This window comes from Symphalangus syndactylus, chromosome 5 (genome assembly GCF_028878055.3).
Source record: "Symphalangus syndactylus isolate Jambi chromosome 5, NHGRI_mSymSyn1-v2.1_pri, whole genome shotgun sequence".
Taxonomy (NCBI): Eukaryota; Metazoa; Chordata; class Mammalia; order Primates; family Hylobatidae; genus Symphalangus; species Symphalangus syndactylus.
The window spans coordinates 78,935,384-78,953,221 of record NC_072427.2 but is presented as its reverse complement, the minus strand read 5'-3'; positions in this window follow the sequence as shown (position 1 = coordinate 78,953,221).

The following is a 17,838-nucleotide window of genomic DNA, read 5'->3' as shown; positions in this document are numbered from 1 at the left end:
GTTAACACGCAAAGAAGATCATTGTTAATTACTACTTTGTAGGAATGTTGCTGAAGTTAACTGTGAAGAAACACCTGCTGACTTGCAGTTTAAGGGGAATCTATTCTCCCCATTTCCAAAGCATGATATGAATGGGCGCGGACATGTGGAGAGAATAGATAATTTGTGTGTTTGCAATGTGTGTTTTAGATAAATAGGGTTGTGTATTTAAATTAGCATTTGTGAATTTAATAGCATTAAGGTCACTTTCAAATGAGAAAAATGTCAACATTTCTATTTGGTTTTGTGCATTTTCTTTTAAAATGTAATCATGATTTTAGTGTGTTAGACTTGCTGAGTCCTAGCCGTGTTTAGAACATCTCTATTCTACCTTTATCTTGGTCAGATTTGAACTGCAGCCACAGGTTTTGGGTGTAAGGAGGGTTTACTGCCCTCCATTTATATTCTGAAAAGGGAGAGTGGATGTTTTCCCTCTCCTTCATTAGAAACCATTCTTAAAACCTGTTGAAAATATAGAACCATTAGGCCTGCTGTATCTGAGCAAATTAGTGGGTAACTATTTTTTTCTTCTTTGAAGCACAAACGGCCCATAAATCTTGAGTTACTTTCCTTAAATTCTTTTTTTTTTTGATATAAGTTTTCAGAGCAAGAGAATAAAAATCATGTGTTATTAAACCCCTAAGTGGCTGGCATGCTTTCCTGTTTGTATTCTATTCCTTTTGCTGGATGAAACCAAGGATAGTTTAGGTATGATTGTCCAAAATAACCTAACTGCAGCAGAAATGTAGCACAGTTGCTTAGTACAGGCTTCTCACTTCTTACAGACCTGAATTCAAACTTGGATAGTCTGAGTTCTTAAGTTCCCAAAGAACACACGGTCATTCCTTGTTTATATTTCAACATAAATCATGTTGTCACCAATGAGTTTGGAAGGCCCTGTTAGAGAAGAGTTTTAGTTAATTAGGTCGTATATACGTATATTAATATACACAAATGTCTAGTGTTTTGCTCCCGCGAGTGCTTACAATTTCATTGGAACCCTGAGTATGTGCCCTACCGTTACTCTTTCTTTGGTAGTTGTACCTTGAATTCAAGTCTTTTTTGTTTGAAGAAGTACTAAGCAAACAAGCAATCAGAAGGGGAATGGGGCGTGCTAGTGTTTGAAAATGCTCTCTTGTTGCTCTAATTCTGGGCCTCTGTGCATGAATATTTGGATGCGTGCTGTGCCAGCATGGAAATTGGTCTTCACACACACTGCAGTTTTCCAGAAACATTCACAAACCAACAAATGGAACAGACATTCCATTTGTTAATGGGCATATATGTGAAGAGCAGTGTCGAAAATAGGCTAATATTAGGAAGTGGTTAAGTCCTTAATCACTTCAAGGGTGGTTATATAATGGACACTGTCAATGTTCATAACGTAAACCTGGGTACCCGGTCAAAATAATGCTTGGGAAATATTAACATTGAGCTCAATTGTCTCACGTTCCTTTATTCATATAAATAAAGTTGAAAGGAATGGGGGAGATTAACATTTCCCGTTTTATGTTTGCGAAATGGTTTGACACAACCTTGACAGTATCTTTCAATGGCATGAGGTTAATTGTACGGTTAAACAACTTCCTATCCTCTGGAACTAGTATTATAGTGAAAATCTTTACAGTAAGTTGATGTTTACAACCTATAAGCAGGTGAAATCTCTGTATGTGACCTGTTTATCAGTTGTATTATCTTAGCTCTTGTGAACAGTGTGGAAAAGTAAGCCATGAGGAGGGCGATGTAACCAGCTTTAAAGGACCTAAGGTGTGCTTTTTAAGCACACCCTGGATCACAGAAACTCACTAAGACAGGACTTCAGCAGCCTTTTGCGTTTGGACAAGTCAGCATAAATAAAGAATGACAAGGCAGCAGCAAGAGCTTCAACTACAGAGAAGTGAAGGCATAAGATACTATGAGGAGAGTGAGCAACTTTCCAAAAGCTAGTTAAATGTGCTTATTACAACTGAAATGTCGAAGAAATTCTAGCAGGAAGGAGCTCTTGGCCTTTTGGAACATCAATGAGAGATAGTGGCCACAGTCACTGGGTCTAGCATTTAGACCTGCAAGGAAGGCCGATAAGCTTTAGTTAAGGCTTGAATTTGAATTCTTTCAGTAACTAAAGAGTAATTTACTGGAAAAAAAAAAAAAAAAGAAAAAGAAAGAAGACCTGGGAAGCAGGAGAGGACCTGTGCCACAGTCCAAGCCACAGTTTGAAATCCCTGCCACAGGAGCAAGGAGCTTTCTGCAAGATTCACGCCACCCCCAACCCTCCACCGCCCAGGTGGTCCTGACCCATTCGGCCCTGCACGCACCCCAGCCGCAGTCCGGCGCAGTCCCTTTGGTTTCCTGAGATTCCTTACAGCCAGAAGATTCAGAGAGAGAGTCGGCCTATGAGCAGAGGAGAGGATGTCCCTCAAGAGTGACACAGGAAGTGCAGAGGAAATGCGACAGCACCTGTCCTAGTAGACAAGGCCAGTGACGGTCGCCCAGCGCTGATTCTAGGATGCTAGGGCAATCCGCCCTGTGGACCCCGTGGAGAGGTCAGGCCGGAGCCTCGGAGGCCGGACACCCAAGGGCTGCCACGGAGGACTGCTGCGTTGCCCAGCCTCAGGGACTGGTTTGTAAGACAACCGTGGGAACCACAGTGACAGGAGAATCAGCTAGCTCCTCGCGCATGCGCACTGGCTGGGCCAACTCGCGCTCCGTTCCCAGCAGTCAGGCCTCGTCCCCTTTAAATAAGGGCATCTGCGCCCCAGCAGAGGGGGATCCTGCTGCAGCCCCGGCGCTGCGGCTGGATCCGGGGTCCAGTTTGGGGCTGCGTGGGGGAGGGGGGCGCGGGTGTCCCAGGGCCGAGCACCCAAGAGTCCGGTGTTCAGGACCTCCTTGAGCCGAGTTCCACCGATGCAGCGGGAGCTTCAGGGCGCCTGCAGGCTTCTCAGGACTCCTCTTCAGATATGACTTTGGACCCCTCCGAGTGAGAATGGATGGGCTCACCACATCTGGTGAGGCGGGCCAGGGCCTCGCTGCAGCACAGAAGGATCCCATGGCCCTCGAGGCCTGGTGTCAGGTGAAAATTCACTGATCCGTGAGCCCTCTGCCTCCCTCCTCCTTTGAAAGAGCAGTGGACCGCCCCCGCTTCTAAAAGCCCTGGGGCTCCTGCAAGCTGACACCGCTTTCCAGGACACGTGCAGACAGGGACCCGGCGAATCCGAGTAGAGACGAGGCGATCAGGCGCGCACTGACGTATCCTAGAGCTGATGGCGTGAATGCATGTCACCGGAGGCATATGGGGCGATAGCGAAACCAAGAAGGGTGTCCAGGCATGTGCCCGGAGGCAAGGGGGAGCAAGTGGCCTTTCCCTGAGTGCCAAGGGAAATGAAGGAAGACCTGGGATCCAGGAGGGGCCTGTGCCTCCGGCCAAGCCACAGTTTGAAATGCCTGCCAGAGGAGCAAAGAGCTTTCCGCAAGATTAACCCCACCCCCAACCCTTCACGCCCAGGCAGCCCTGACGCATCCTCCCCTGCACGCGACCCCAGCCGCAGTCCGGCGCAGTACCTTTGGTTTGCTGACATTCCTTACAGCCAGAAGATTCAGGGAGACAGTCCGCCTATGAGCAGAGGAGAGGATGTCCCTCAAGAGTGACACGGGAATTGCAGAGGAGATTCGACAGCACCTGTCCTAGAAGACAAGGCCTGTCAACGTCGCCCAGCGCTGATTCTAGGATTCTAGGGGAATCCGCCCTGTGGACCCCATGGAGAGGTCAGGCCGGAGCCTCGGAGGCTGGACACCCAAGGGCTGCCGCGGAGGACTGCTGCGTTGCCCAGCCTCAGGGACTGGTTTCTAAGACAACCGTGGGAACCACTGTGACGGGAGAATCCGCTCGCTCCTCGCGCATGCGCACTGGCTGGGCCAACTCGCGCTCCGCTCCCAGCAGTCAGGCCTCGTCCCCTTTAAATAAGGGCAGCTGCGCCCCGGCAGAGGGGGATCCTGCTGCAGCCCCGGCGCTGCGGCTGGATCCGGGGTCCAGTTTGGGGCCGGATGGGGGAGGGGGCCGCGCGTGTCCCAGGGCCCAGCACCCAAGAGTCCGGTGTTCAGGACCTCCTTGAGCCGAGTTCCACCGACGCAGCGGGAGCTTCAGGGCGCCTGCAGGGTTCTCAGGACTCCTCTTCAGATGTGACTTTGGACCCCTCCGAGTGAGAAAGGATGGGCTCACCACATCTGGTGAGGCGGGCCAGGGCCTCGCTGCAGCACAGAATGATCCCATGGCCCTGGAGGCGTGGTGTCAGCTGAAAATTCACTGATCCGTGAGCCCTCTGCCTCCCTCTTCCGTTGAAAGAGCAGTGGCCCGCCCCGCTTCTGAAAGCCCTGGGGCTCCTGCAAGCCGACACCGCTTTCCAGGACACGTGCGTGCAGACAAGGACTGGGCCAAACCGAGGTGGAGACGAGGCGATGAGGCGCGCACTGACGTATCCCAGAGCAGACGGCGTGAATGCCTGTCACCGGGGGCACGTGGGGCGATGGCGAAACCAACAAAGGTGTCCAGGCGTGTGCCCGGTGGCGAGCGGGAAGGAGTGGCCTTTCCCTGAGTGCCAAGGGAAATGAAAGGAGACCTGGGGAACTCGAGTTGGAAGAGCCGAGTCCGGACTCAAAATGAAGCTGAAACCGCCACCCTGTCGTCCCCAGCCCGACTCCGGCCGTCGCCATCCCCGCCGGGGGGAGGAGGGCCATGATCCAAAGGAATCAGAGCGGTTGAGAAAACGTTTTACTGGTGATCTGAGCTTGGAAACTACAGATGACAGTTGAAGAGCACATTCTGAGAAATGGGGCACACTCACAGATTGTGTGGTAAGGAGCGACCCCCCATACAAATCGTTCCAGGGGCTTTGGTTTTGTGACTTATTCTTGTGTTGAAGAGGCGGATGCAGCCATGTGTGCTGGACCACACAAGGTTGATGGGCGTGTAGTGGAACCAAAGAGAGCTGTTTCTGGAGAGGATTCTGTAAAGCCTGGTGCCCATCTAACACTGAAAACAATTTTTGTTGGTGGTATTTAAGAAGATACAGAAGAATATAATTTGAGAGACTACGTTGAAAAGTACGGCAAGATGGAAACCATAGAAGTTCTGTGAGACGGGCAGAGTGGACAAAAGGGAGGATTTGCTTTTGTAACTTTTGACGATCATGACACCGTTGATAAAATTGTTGTTCAGCAATACCACACTATTAATGGGCATAATTATGAAGTGAAAAAGGCCCTCTCTAAACAAGAGATGCAGTCTGCAGGATCACACAGAGGTCGCGGAGGTGGATCTGGCAATTTTATGGGTCGCGCAGGAAACTTTGGAGGTGGCGGAGGTAATTTTGGCCGTGGTGGAAACTTTGGTGGAAGAGGATGCTACGGTGGTGGAGGTGGTGGCAGCAGAGGTAGTTATGGAGGAGGTGATGGTGGATATAGTGTATCTGGAGGAGATGGTGGCAACTATGGCGGTGGTCCTGGTTATAGAAGTAGAGGGGGCTATGGTGGTGGTGGACCAGGATACGGAAACCAAGGTGGTGCACACGGTGGAGGTGGTGGAGGATATGACGGTTACAATGAAGGAGGAAGTTTTGGCGGTAGCAACTACGGTGGTGGTGGCAACTCTAATGATTTTGGAAGTTATAGTGGACAACAGCAATCAAATTGTGGACCCAGGGAAGGGGGCAGTTTTGGTGGAAGAAGCTCGGGCAGTCCCTATGGTGGTGGTTATGGATCTGGTGGTGGAAGTGGTGGATATGGTAGCAGCAGGTTCTAAAAACAGCAGAAAAGGGCTACAGTTCTTAGCAGGAGAGAGAGCGAGGAGTTGTCAGGAAAGCTGCAGGTTACTTTGCGACAGGCGTCCCAAAAGCGTTAGAGGAACTGTAAAAATCCGCCACAGAAGGAACGATGATCCATAGTCAGAAAAGTGAGTGCAGCTGAAACAGGGAACCCTTCTGGTTCAGGACTGTCGCAGCCACAGTTCGCAAAAAGTGCAGCTATTGATTAATGCAATGTAGTGTCAATTAGATATACATTCCTGAGGTCTTTTATCTGTTGTAGCTTTGTCTTTTTCTTTTTCTTTTCATTACATCAGGTATATCGCCCTGTAAATTGTGGTAGTGGTACCGGGAATAGAAAATTAAGGAATTTTTAACTTGTCAATATTTGTGTAGTTCAGTTTTTCCGCATTTTAGTACAGAAACTTTAACAAAATGCAGTTTCCGAGGTGTTTCCCTGTGAGTTAACACGCAAAGAAGATCATTGTTAATTACTACTTTGTAGGAATGTTGCTGAAGTTAACTGTGAAGAAACACCTGCTGACTTGCAGTTTAAGGGGAATCTATTCTCCCCATTTCCAAAGCATGATATGAATGGGCGCGGACATGTGGAGAGAATAGATAATTTGTGTGTTTGCAATGTGTGTTTTAGATAAATAGGGTTGTGTATTTAAATTAGCATTTGTGAATTTAATAGCATTAAGGTCACTTTCAAATGAGAAAAATGTCAACATTTCTATTTGGTTTTGTGCATTTTCTTTTAAAATGTAATCATGATTTTAGTGTGTTAGACTTGCTGAGTCCTAGCCGTGTTTAGAACATCTCTATTCTACCTTTATCTTGGTCAGATTTGAACTGCAGCCACAGGTTTTGGGTGTAAGGAGGGTTTACTGCCCTCCATTTATATTCTGAAAAGGGAGAGTGGATGTTTTCCCTCTCCTTCATTAGAAACCATTCTTAAAACCTGTTGAAAATATAGAACCATTAGGCCTGCTGTATCTGAGCAAATTAGTGGGTAACTATTTTTTTCTTCTTTGAAGCACAAACGGCCCATAAATCTTGAGTTACTTTCCTTAAATTCTTTTTTTTTTTGATATAAGTTTTCAGAGCAAGAGAATAAAAATCATGTGTTATTAAACCCCTAAGTGGCTGGCATGCTTTCCTGTTTGTATTCTATTCCTTTTGCTGGATGAAACCAAGGATAGTTTAGGTATGATTGTCCAAAATAACCTAACTGCAGCAGAAATGTAGCACAGTTGCTTAGTACAGGCTTCTCACTTCTTACAGACCTGAATTCAAACTTGGATAGTCTGAGTTCTTAAGTTCCCAAAGAACACACGGTCATTCCTTGTTTATATTTCAACATAAATCATGTTGTCACCAATGAGTTTGGAAGGCCCTGTTAGAGAAGAGTTTTAGTTAATTAGGTCGTATATACGTATATTAATATACACAAATGTCTAGTGTTTTGCTCCCGCGAGTGCTTACAATTTCATTGGAACCCTGAGTATGTGCCCTACCGTTACTCTTTCTTTGGTAGTTGTACCTTGAATTCAAGTCTTTTTTGTTTGAAGAAGTACTAAGCAAACAAGCAATCAGAAGGGGAATGGGGCGTGCTAGTGTTTGAAAATGCTCTCTTGTTGCTCTAATTCTGGGCCTCTGTGCATGAATATTTGGATGCGTGCTGTGCCAGCATGGAAATTGGTCTTCACACACACTGCAGTTTTCCAGAAACATTCACAAACCAACAAATGGAACAGACATTCCATTTGTTAATGGGCATATATGTGAAGAGCAGTGTCGAAAATAGGCTAATATTAGGAAGTGGTTAAGTCCTTAATCACTTCAAGGGTGGTTATATAATGGACACTGTCAATGTTCATAACGTAAACCTGGGTACCCGGTCAAAATAATGCTTGGGAAATATTAACATTGAGCTCAATTGTCTCACGTTCCTTTATTCATATAAATAAAGTTGAAAGGAATGGGGGAGATTAACATTTCCCGTTTTATGTTTGCGAAATGGTTTGACACAACCTTGACAGTATCTTTCAATGGCATGAGGTTAATTGTACGGTTAAACAACTTCCTATCCTCTGGAACTAGTATTATAGTGAAAATCTTTACAGTAAGTTGATGTTTACAACCTATAAGCAGGTGAAATCTCTGTATGTGACCTGTTTATCAGTTGTATTATCTTAGCTCTTGTGAACAGTGTGGAAAAGTAAGCCATGAGGAGGGCGATGTAACCAGCTTTAAAGGACCTAAGGTGTGCTTTTTAAGCACACCCTGGATCACAGAAACTCACTAAGACAGGACTTCAGCAGCCTTTTGCGTTTGGACAAGTCAGCATAAATAAAGAATGACAAGGCAGCAGCAAGAGCTTCAACTACAGAGAAGTGAAGGCATAAGATACTATGAGGAGAGTGAGCAACTTTCCAAAAGCTAGTTAAATGTGCTTATTACAACTGAAATGTCGAAGAAATTCTAGCAGGAAGGAGCTCTTGGCCTTTTGGAACATCAATGAGAGATAGTGGCCACAGTCACTGGGTCTAGCATTTAGACCTGCAAGGAAGGCCGATAAGCTTTAGTTAAGGCTTGAATTTGAATTCTTTCAGTAACTAAAGAGTAATTTACTGGAAAAAAAAAAGAAAAAGAAAAAGAAAGAAGACCTGGGAAGCAGGAGAGGACCTGTGCCACAGTCCAAGCCACAGTTTGAAATCCCTGCCACAGGAGCAAGGAGCTTTCTGCAAGATTCACGCCACCCCCAACCCTCCACCGCCCAGGTGGTCCTGACCCATTCGGCCCTGCACGCACCCCAGCCGCAGTCCGGCGCAGTCCCTTTGGTTTCCTGAGATTCCTTACAGCCAGAAGATTCAGAGAGAGAGTCGGCCTATGAGCAGAGGAGAGGATGTCCCTCAAGAGTGACACAGGAAGTGCAGAGGAAATGCGACAGCACCTGTCCTAGTAGACAAGGCCAGTGACGGTCGCCCAGCGCTGATTCTAGGATGCTAGGGCAATCCGCCCTGTGGACCCCGTGGAGAGGTCAGGCCGGAGCCTCGGAGGCCGGACACCCAAGGGCTGCCACGGAGGACTGCTGCGTTGCCCAGCCTCAGGGACTGGTTTGTAAGACAACCGTGGGAACCACAGTGACAGGAGAATCAGCTAGCTCCTCGCGCATGCGCACTGGCTGGGCCAACTCGCGCTCCGTTCCCAGCAGTCAGGCCTCGTCCCCTTTAAATAAGGGCATCTGCGCCCCAGCAGAGGGGGATCCTGCTGCAGCCCCGGCGCTGCGGCTGGATCCGGGGTCCAGTTTGGGGCTGCGTGGGGGAGGGGGGCGCGGGTGTCCCAGGGCCGAGCACCCAAGAGTCCGGTGTTCAGGACCTCCTTGAGCCGAGTTCCACCGATGCAGCGGGAGCTTCAGGGCGCCTGCAGGCTTCTCAGGACTCCTCTTCAGATATGACTTTGGACCCCTCCGAGTGAGAATGGATGGGCTCACCACATCTGGTGAGGCGGGCCAGGGCCTCGCTGCAGCACAGAAGGATCCCATGGCCCTCGAGGCCTGGTGTCAGGTGAAAATTCACTGATCCGTGAGCCCTCTGCCTCCCTCCTCCTTTGAAAGAGCAGTGGACCGCCCCCGCTTCTAAAAGCCCTGGGGCTCCTGCAAGCTGACACCGCTTTCCAGGACACGTGCAGACAGGGACCCGGCGAATCCGAGTAGAGACGAGGCGATCAGGCGCGCACTGACGTATCCTAGAGCTGATGGCGTGAATGCATGTCACCGGAGGCATATGGGGCGATAGCGAAACCAAGAAGGGTGTCCAGGCATGTGCCCGGAGGCAAGGGGGAGCAAGTGGCCTTTCCCTGAGTGCCAAGGGAAATGAAGGAAGACCTGGGATCCAGGAGGGGCCTGTGCCTCCGGCCAAGCCACAGTTTGAAATGCCTGCCAGAGGAGCAAAGAGCTTTCCGCAAGATTAACCCCACCCCCAACCCTTCACGCCCAGGCAGCCCTGACGCATCCTCCCCTGCACGCGACCCCAGCCGCAGTCCGGCGCAGTACCTTTGGTTTGCTGACATTCCTTACAGCCAGAAGATTCAGGGAGACAGTCCGCCTATGAGCAGAGGAGAGGATGTCCCTCAAGAGTGACACGGGAATTGCAGAGGAGATTCGACAGCACCTGTCCTAGAAGACAAGGCCTGTCAACGTCGCCCAGCGCTGATTCTAGGATTCTAGGGGAATCCGCCCTGTGGACCCCATGGAGAGGTCAGGCCGGAGCCTCGGAGGCTGGACACCCAAGGGCTGCCGCGGAGGACTGCTGCGTTGCCCAGCCTCAGGGACTGGTTTCTAAGACAACCGTGGGAACCACTGTGACGGGAGAATCCGCTCGCTCCTCGCGCATGCGCACTGGCTGGGCCAACTCGCGCTCCGCTCCCAGCAGTCAGGCCTCGTCCCCTTTAAATAAGGGCAGCTGCGCCCCGGCAGAGGGGGATCCTGCTGCAGCCCCGGCGCTGCGGCTGGATCCGGGGTCCAGTTTGGGGCCGGATGGGGGAGGGGGCCGCGCGTGTCCCAGGGCCCAGCACCCAAGAGTCCGGTGTTCAGGACCTCCTTGAGCCGAGTTCCACCGACGCAGCGGGAGCTTCAGGGCGCCTGCAGGGTTCTCAGGACTCCTCTTCAGATGTGACTTTGGACCCCTCCGAGTGAGAAAGGATGGGCTCACCACATCTGGTGAGGCGGGCCAGGGCCTCGCTGCAGCACAGAATGATCCCATGGCCCTGGAGGCGTGGTGTCAGCTGAAAATTCACTGATCCGTGAGCCCTCTGCCTCCCTCTTCCGTTGAAAGAGCAGTGGCCCGCCCCGCTTCTGAAAGCCCTGGGGCTCCTGCAAGCCGACACCGCTTTCCAGGACACGTGCGTGCAGACAAGGACTGGGCCAAACCGAGGTGGAGACGAGGCGATGAGGCGCGCACTGACGTATCCCAGAGCAGACGGCGTGAATGCCTGTCACCGGGGGCACGTGGGGCGATGGCGAAACCAACAAAGGTGTCCAGGCGTGTGCCCGGTGGCGAGCGGGAAGGAGTGGCCTTTCCCTGAGTGCCAAGGGAAATGAAAGGAGACCTGGGGAACTCGAGTTGGAAGAGCCGAGTCCGGACTCAAAATGAAGCTGAAACCGCCACCCTGTCGTCCCCAGCCCGACTCCGGCCGTCGCCATCCCCGCCGGGGGGAGGAGGGCCATGATCCAAAGGAATCAGAGCGGTTGAGAAAACGTTTTACTGGTGATCTGAGCTTGGAAACTACAGATGACAGTTGAAGAGCACATTCTGAGAAATGGGGCACACTCACAGATTGTGTGGTAAGGAGCGACCCCCCATACAAATCGTTCCAGGGGCTTTGGTTTTGTGACTTATTCTTGTGTTGAAGAGGCGGATGCAGCCATGTGTGCTGGACCACACAAGGTTGATGGGCGTGTAGTGGAACCAAAGAGAGCTGTTTCTGGAGAGGATTCTGTAAAGCCTGGTGCCCATCTAACACTGAAAACAATTTTTGTTGGTGGTATTTAAGAAGATACAGAAGAATATAATTTGAGAGACTACGTTGAAAAGTACGGCAAGATGGAAACCATAGAAGTTCTGTGAGACGGGCAGAGTGGACAAAAGGGAGGATTTGCTTTTGTAACTTTTGACGATCATGACACCGTTGATAAAATTGTTGTTCAGCAATACCACACTATTAATGGGCATAATTATGAAGTGAAAAAGGCCCTCTCTAAACAAGAGATGCAGTCTGCAGGATCACACAGAGGTCGCGGAGGTGGATCTGGCAATTTTATGGGTCGCGCAGGAAACTTTGGAGGTGGCGGAGGTAATTTTGGCCGTGGTGGAAACTTTGGTGGAAGAGGATGCTACGGTGGTGGAGGTGGTGGCAGCAGAGGTAGTTATGGAGGAGGTGATGGTGGATATAGTGTATCTGGAGGAGATGGTGGCAACTATGGCGGTGGTCCTGGTTATAGAAGTAGAGGGGGCTATGGTGGTGGTGGACCAGGATACGGAAACCAAGGTGGTGCACACGGTGGAGGTGGTGGAGGATATGACGGTTACAATGAAGGAGGAAGTTTTGGCGGTAGCAACTACGGTGGTGGTGGCAACTCTAATGATTTTGGAAGTTATAGTGGACAACAGCAATCAAATTGTGGACCCAGGGAAGGGGGCAGTTTTGGTGGAAGAAGCTCGGGCAGTCCCTATGGTGGTGGTTATGGATCTGGTGGTGGAAGTGGTGGATATGGTAGCAGCAGGTTCTAAAAACAGCAGAAAAGGGCTACAGTTCTTAGCAGGAGAGAGAGCGAGGAGTTGTCAGGAAAGCTGCAGGTTACTTTGCGACAGGCGTCCCAAAAGCGTTAGAGGAACTGTAAAAATCCGCCACAGAAGGAACGATGATCCATAGTCAGAAAAGTGAGTGCAGCTGAAACAGGGAACCCTTCTGGTTCAGGACTGTCGCAGCCACAGTTCGCAAAAAGTGCAGCTATTGATTAATGCAATGTAGTGTCAATTAGATATACATTCCTGAGGTCTTTTATCTGTTGTAGCTTTGTCTTTTTCTTTTTCTTTTCATTACATCAGGTATATCGCCCTGTAAATTGTGGTAGTGGTACCGGGAATAGAAAATTAAGGAATTTTTAACTTGTCAATATTTGTGTAGTTCAGTTTTTCCGCATTTTAGTACAGAAACTTTAACAAAATGCAGTTTCCGAGGTGTTTCCCTGTGAGTTAACACGCAAAGAAGATCATTGTTAATTACTACTTTGTAGGAATGTTGCTGAAGTTAACTGTGAAGAAACACCTGCTGACTTGCAGTTTAAGGGGAATCTATTCTCCCCATTTCCAAAGCATGATATGAATGGGCGCGGACATGTGGAGAGAATAGATAATTTGTGTGTTTGCAATGTGTGTTTTAGATAAATAGGGTTGTGTATTTAAATTAGCATTTGTGAATTTAATAGCATTAAGGTCACTTTCAAATGAGAAAAATGTCAACATTTCTATTTGGTTTTGTGCATTTTCTTTTAAAATGTAATCATGATTTTAGTGTGTTAGACTTGCTGAGTCCTAGCCGTGTTTAGAACATCTCTATTCTACCTTTATCTTGGTCAGATTTGAACTGCAGCCACAGGTTTTGGGTGTAAGGAGGGTTTACTGCCCTCCATTTATATTCTGAAAAGGGAGAGTGGATGTTTTCCCTCTCCTTCATTAGAAACCATTCTTAAAACCTGTTGAAAATATAGAACCATTAGGCCTGCTGTATCTGAGCAAATTAGTGGGTAACTATTTTTTTCTTCTTTGAAGCACAAACGGCCCATAAATCTTGAGTTACTTTCCTTAAATTCTTTTTTTTTTTGATATAAGTTTTCAGAGCAAGAGAATAAAAATCATGTGTTATTAAACCCCTAAGTGGCTGGCATGCTTTCCTGTTTGTATTCTATTCCTTTTGCTGGATGAAACCAAGGATAGTTTAGGTATGATTGTCCAAAATAACCTAACTGCAGCAGAAATGTAGCACAGTTGCTTAGTACAGGCTTCTCACTTCTTACAGACCTGAATTCAAACTTGGATAGTCTGAGTTCTTAAGTTCCCAAAGAACACACGGTCATTCCTTGTTTATATTTCAACATAAATCATGTTGTCACCAATGAGTTTGGAAGGCCCTGTTAGAGAAGAGTTTTAGTTAATTAGGTCGTATATACGTATATTAATATACACAAATGTCTAGTGTTTTGCTCCCGCGAGTGCTTACAATTTCATTGGAACCCTGAGTATGTGCCCTACCGTTACTCTTTCTTTGGTAGTTGTACCTTGAATTCAAGTCTTTTTTGTTTGAAGAAGTACTAAGCAAACAAGCAATCAGAAGGGGAATGGGGCGTGCTAGTGTTTGAAAATGCTCTCTTGTTGCTCTAATTCTGGGCCTCTGTGCATGAATATTTGGATGCGTGCTGTGCCAGCATGGAAATTGGTCTTCACACACACTGCAGTTTTCCAGAAACATTCACAAACCAACAAATGGAACAGACATTCCATTTGTTAATGGGCATATATGTGAAGAGCAGTGTCGAAAATAGGCTAATATTAGGAAGTGGTTAAGTCCTTAATCACTTCAAGGGTGGTTATATAATGGACACTGTCAATGTTCATAACGTAAACCTGGGTACCCGGTCAAAATAATGCTTGGGAAATATTAACATTGAGCTCAATTGTCTCACGTTCCTTTATTCATATAAATAAAGTTGAAAGGAATGGGGGAGATTAACATTTCCCGTTTTATGTTTGCGAAATGGTTTGACACAACCTTGACAGTATCTTTCAATGGCATGAGGTTAATTGTACGGTTAAACAACTTCCTATCCTCTGGAACTAGTATTATAGTGAAAATCTTTACAGTAAGTTGATGTTTACAACCTATAAGCAGGTGAAATCTCTGTATGTGACCTGTTTATCAGTTGTATTATCTTAGCTCTTGTGAACAGTGTGGAAAAGTAAGCCATGAGGAGGGCGATGTAACCAGCTTTAAAGGACCTAAGGTGTGCTTTTTAAGCACACCCTGGATCACAGAAACTCACTAAGACAGGACTTCAGCAGCCTTTTGCGTTTGGACAAGTCAGCATAAATAAAGAATGACAAGGCAGCAGCAAGAGCTTCAACTACAGAGAAGTGAAGGCATAAGATACTATGAGGAGAGTGAGCAACTTTCCAAAAGCTAGTTAAATGTGCTTATTACAACTGAAATGTCGAAGAAATTCTAGCAGGAAGGAGCTCTTGGCCTTTTGGAACATCAATGAGAGATAGTGGCCACAGTCACTGGGTCTAGCATTTAGACCTGCAAGGAAGGCCGATAAGCTTTAGTTAAGGCTTGAATTTGAATTCTTTCAGTAACTAAAGAGTAATTTACTGGAAAAAAAAAAAAAAAGAAAAAGAAAGAAGACCTGGGAAGCAGGAGAGGACCTGTGCCACAGTCCAAGCCACAGTTTGAAATCCCTGCCACAGGAGCAAGGAGCTTTCTGCAAGATTCACGCCACCCCCAACCCTCCACCGCCCAGGTGGTCCTGACCCATTCGGCCCTGCACGCACCCCAGCCGCAGTCCGGCGCAGTCCCTTTGGTTTCCTGAGATTCCTTACAGCCAGAAGATTCAGAGAGAGAGTCGGCCTATGAGCAGAGGAGAGGATGTCCCTCAAGAGTGACACAGGAAGTGCAGAGGAAATGCGACAGCACCTGTCCTAGTAGACAAGGCCAGTGACGGTCGCCCAGCGCTGATTCTAGGATGCTAGGGCAATCCGCCCTGTGGACCCCGTGGAGAGGTCAGGCCGGAGCCTCGGAGGCCGGACACCCAAGGGCTGCCACGGAGGACTGCTGCGTTGCCCAGCCTCAGGGACTGGTTTGTAAGACAACCGTGGGAACCACAGTGACAGGAGAATCAGCTAGCTCCTCGCGCATGCGCACTGGCTGGGCCAACTCGCGCTCCGTTCCCAGCAGTCAGGCCTCGTCCCCTTTAAATAAGGGCATCTGCGCCCCAGCAGAGGGGGATCCTGCTGCAGCCCCGGCGCTGCGGCTGGATCCGGGGTCCAGTTTGGGGCTGCGTGGGGGAGGGGGGCGCGGGTGTCCCAGGGCCGAGCACCCAAGAGTCCGGTGTTCAGGACCTCCTTGAGCCGAGTTCCACCGATGCAGCGGGAGCTTCAGGGCGCCTGCAGGCTTCTCAGGACTCCTCTTCAGATATGACTTTGGACCCCTCCGAGTGAGAATGGATGGGCTCACCACATCTGGTGAGGCGGGCCAGGGCCTCGCTGCAGCACAGAAGGATCCCATGGCCCTCGAGGCCTGGTGTCAGGTGAAAATTCACTGATCCGTGAGCCCTCTGCCTCCCTCCTCCTTTGAAAGAGCAGTGGACCGCCCCCGCTTCTAAAAGCCCTGGGGCTCCTGCAAGCTGACACCGCTTTCCAGGACACGTGCAGACAGGGACCCGGCGAATCCGAGTAGAGACGAGGCGATCAGGCGCGCACTGACGTATCCTAGAGCTGATGGCGTGAATGCATGTCACCGGAGGCATATGGGGCGATAGCGAAACCAAGAAGGGTGTCCAGGCATGTGCCCGGAGGCAAGGGGGAGCAAGTGGCCTTTCCCTGAGTGCCAAGGGAAATGAAGGAAGACCTGGGATCCAGGAGGGGCCTGTGCCTCCGGCCAAGCCACAGTTTGAAATGCCTGCCAGAGGAGCAAAGAGCTTTCCGCAAGATTAACCCCACCCCCAACCCTTCACGCCCAGGCAGCCCTGACGCATCCTCCCCTGCACGCGACCCCAGCCGCAGTCCGGCGCAGTACCTTTGGTTTGCTGACATTCCTTACAGCCAGAAGATTCAGGGAGACAGTCCGCCTATGAGCAGAGGAGAGGATGTCCCTCAAGAGTGACACGGGAATTGCAGAGGAGATTCGACAGCACCTGTCCTAGAAGACAAGGCCTGTCAACGTCGCCCAGCGCTGATTCTAGGATTCTAGGGGAATCCGCCCTGTGGACCCCATGGAGAGGTCAGGCCGGAGCCTCGGAGGCTGGACACCCAAGGGCTGCCGCGGAGGACTGCTGCGTTGCCCAGCCTCAGGGACTGGTTTCTAAGACAACCGTGGGAACCACTGTGACGGGAGAATCCGCTCGCTCCTCGCGCATGCGCACTGGCTGGGCCAACTCGCGCTCCGCTCCCAGCAGTCAGGCCTCGTCCCCTTTAAATAAGGGCAGCTGCGCCCCGGCAGAGGGGGATCCTGCTGCAGCCCCGGCGCTGCGGCTGGATCCGGGGTCCAGTTTGGGGCCGGATGGGGGAGGGGGCCGCGCGTGTCCCAGGGCCCAGCACCCAAGAGTCCGGTGTTCAGGACCTCCTTGAGCCGAGTTCCACCGACGCAGCGGGAGCTTCAGGGCGCCTGCAGGGTTCTCAGGACTCCTCTTCAGATGTGACTTTGGACCCCTCCGAGTGAGAAAGGATGGGCTCACCACATCTGGTGAGGCGGGCCAGGGCCTCGCTGCAGCACAGAATGATCCCATGGCCCTGGAGGCGTGGTGTCAGCTGAAAATTCACTGATCCGTGAGCCCTCTGCCTCCCTCTTCCGTTGAAAGAGCAGTGGCCCGCCCCGCTTCTGAAAGCCCTGGGGCTCCTGCAAGCCGACACCGCTTTCCAGGACACGTGCGTGCAGACAAGGACTGGGCCAAACCGAGGTGGAGACGAGGCGATGAGGCGCGCACTGACGTATCCCAGAGCAGACGGCGTGAATGCCTGTCACCGGGGGCACGTGGGGCGATGGCGAAACCAACAAAGGTGTCCAGGCGTGTGCCCGGTGGCGAGCGGGAAGGAGTGGCCTTTCCCTGAGTGCCAAGGGAAATGAAAGGAGACCTGGGGAACTCGAGTTGGAAGAGCCGAGTCCGGACTCAAAATGAAGCTGAAACCGCCACCCTGTCGTCCCCAGCCCGACTCCGGCCGTCGCCATCCCCGCCGGGGGGAGGAGGGCCATGATCCAAAGGAATCAGAGCGGTTGAGAAAACGTTTTACTGGTGATCTGAGCTTGGAAACTACAGATGACAGTTGAAGAGCACATTCTGAGAAATGGGGCACACTCACAGATTGTGTGGTAAGGAGCGACCCCCCATACAAATCGTTCCAGGGGCTTTGGTTTTGTGACTTATTCTTGTGTTGAAGAGGCGGATGCAGCCATGTGTGCTGGACCACACAAGGTTGATGGGCGTGTAGTGGAACCAAAGAGAGCTGTTTCTGGAGAGGATTCTGTAAAGCCTGGTGCCCATCTAACACTGAAAACAATTTTTGTTGGTGGTATTTAAGAAGATACAGAAGAATATAATTTGAGAGACTACGTTGAAAAGTACGGCAAGATGGAAACCATAGAAGTTCTGTGAGACGGGCAGAGTGGACAAAAGGGAGGATTTGCTTTTGTAACTTTTGACGATCATGACACCGTTGATAAAATTGTT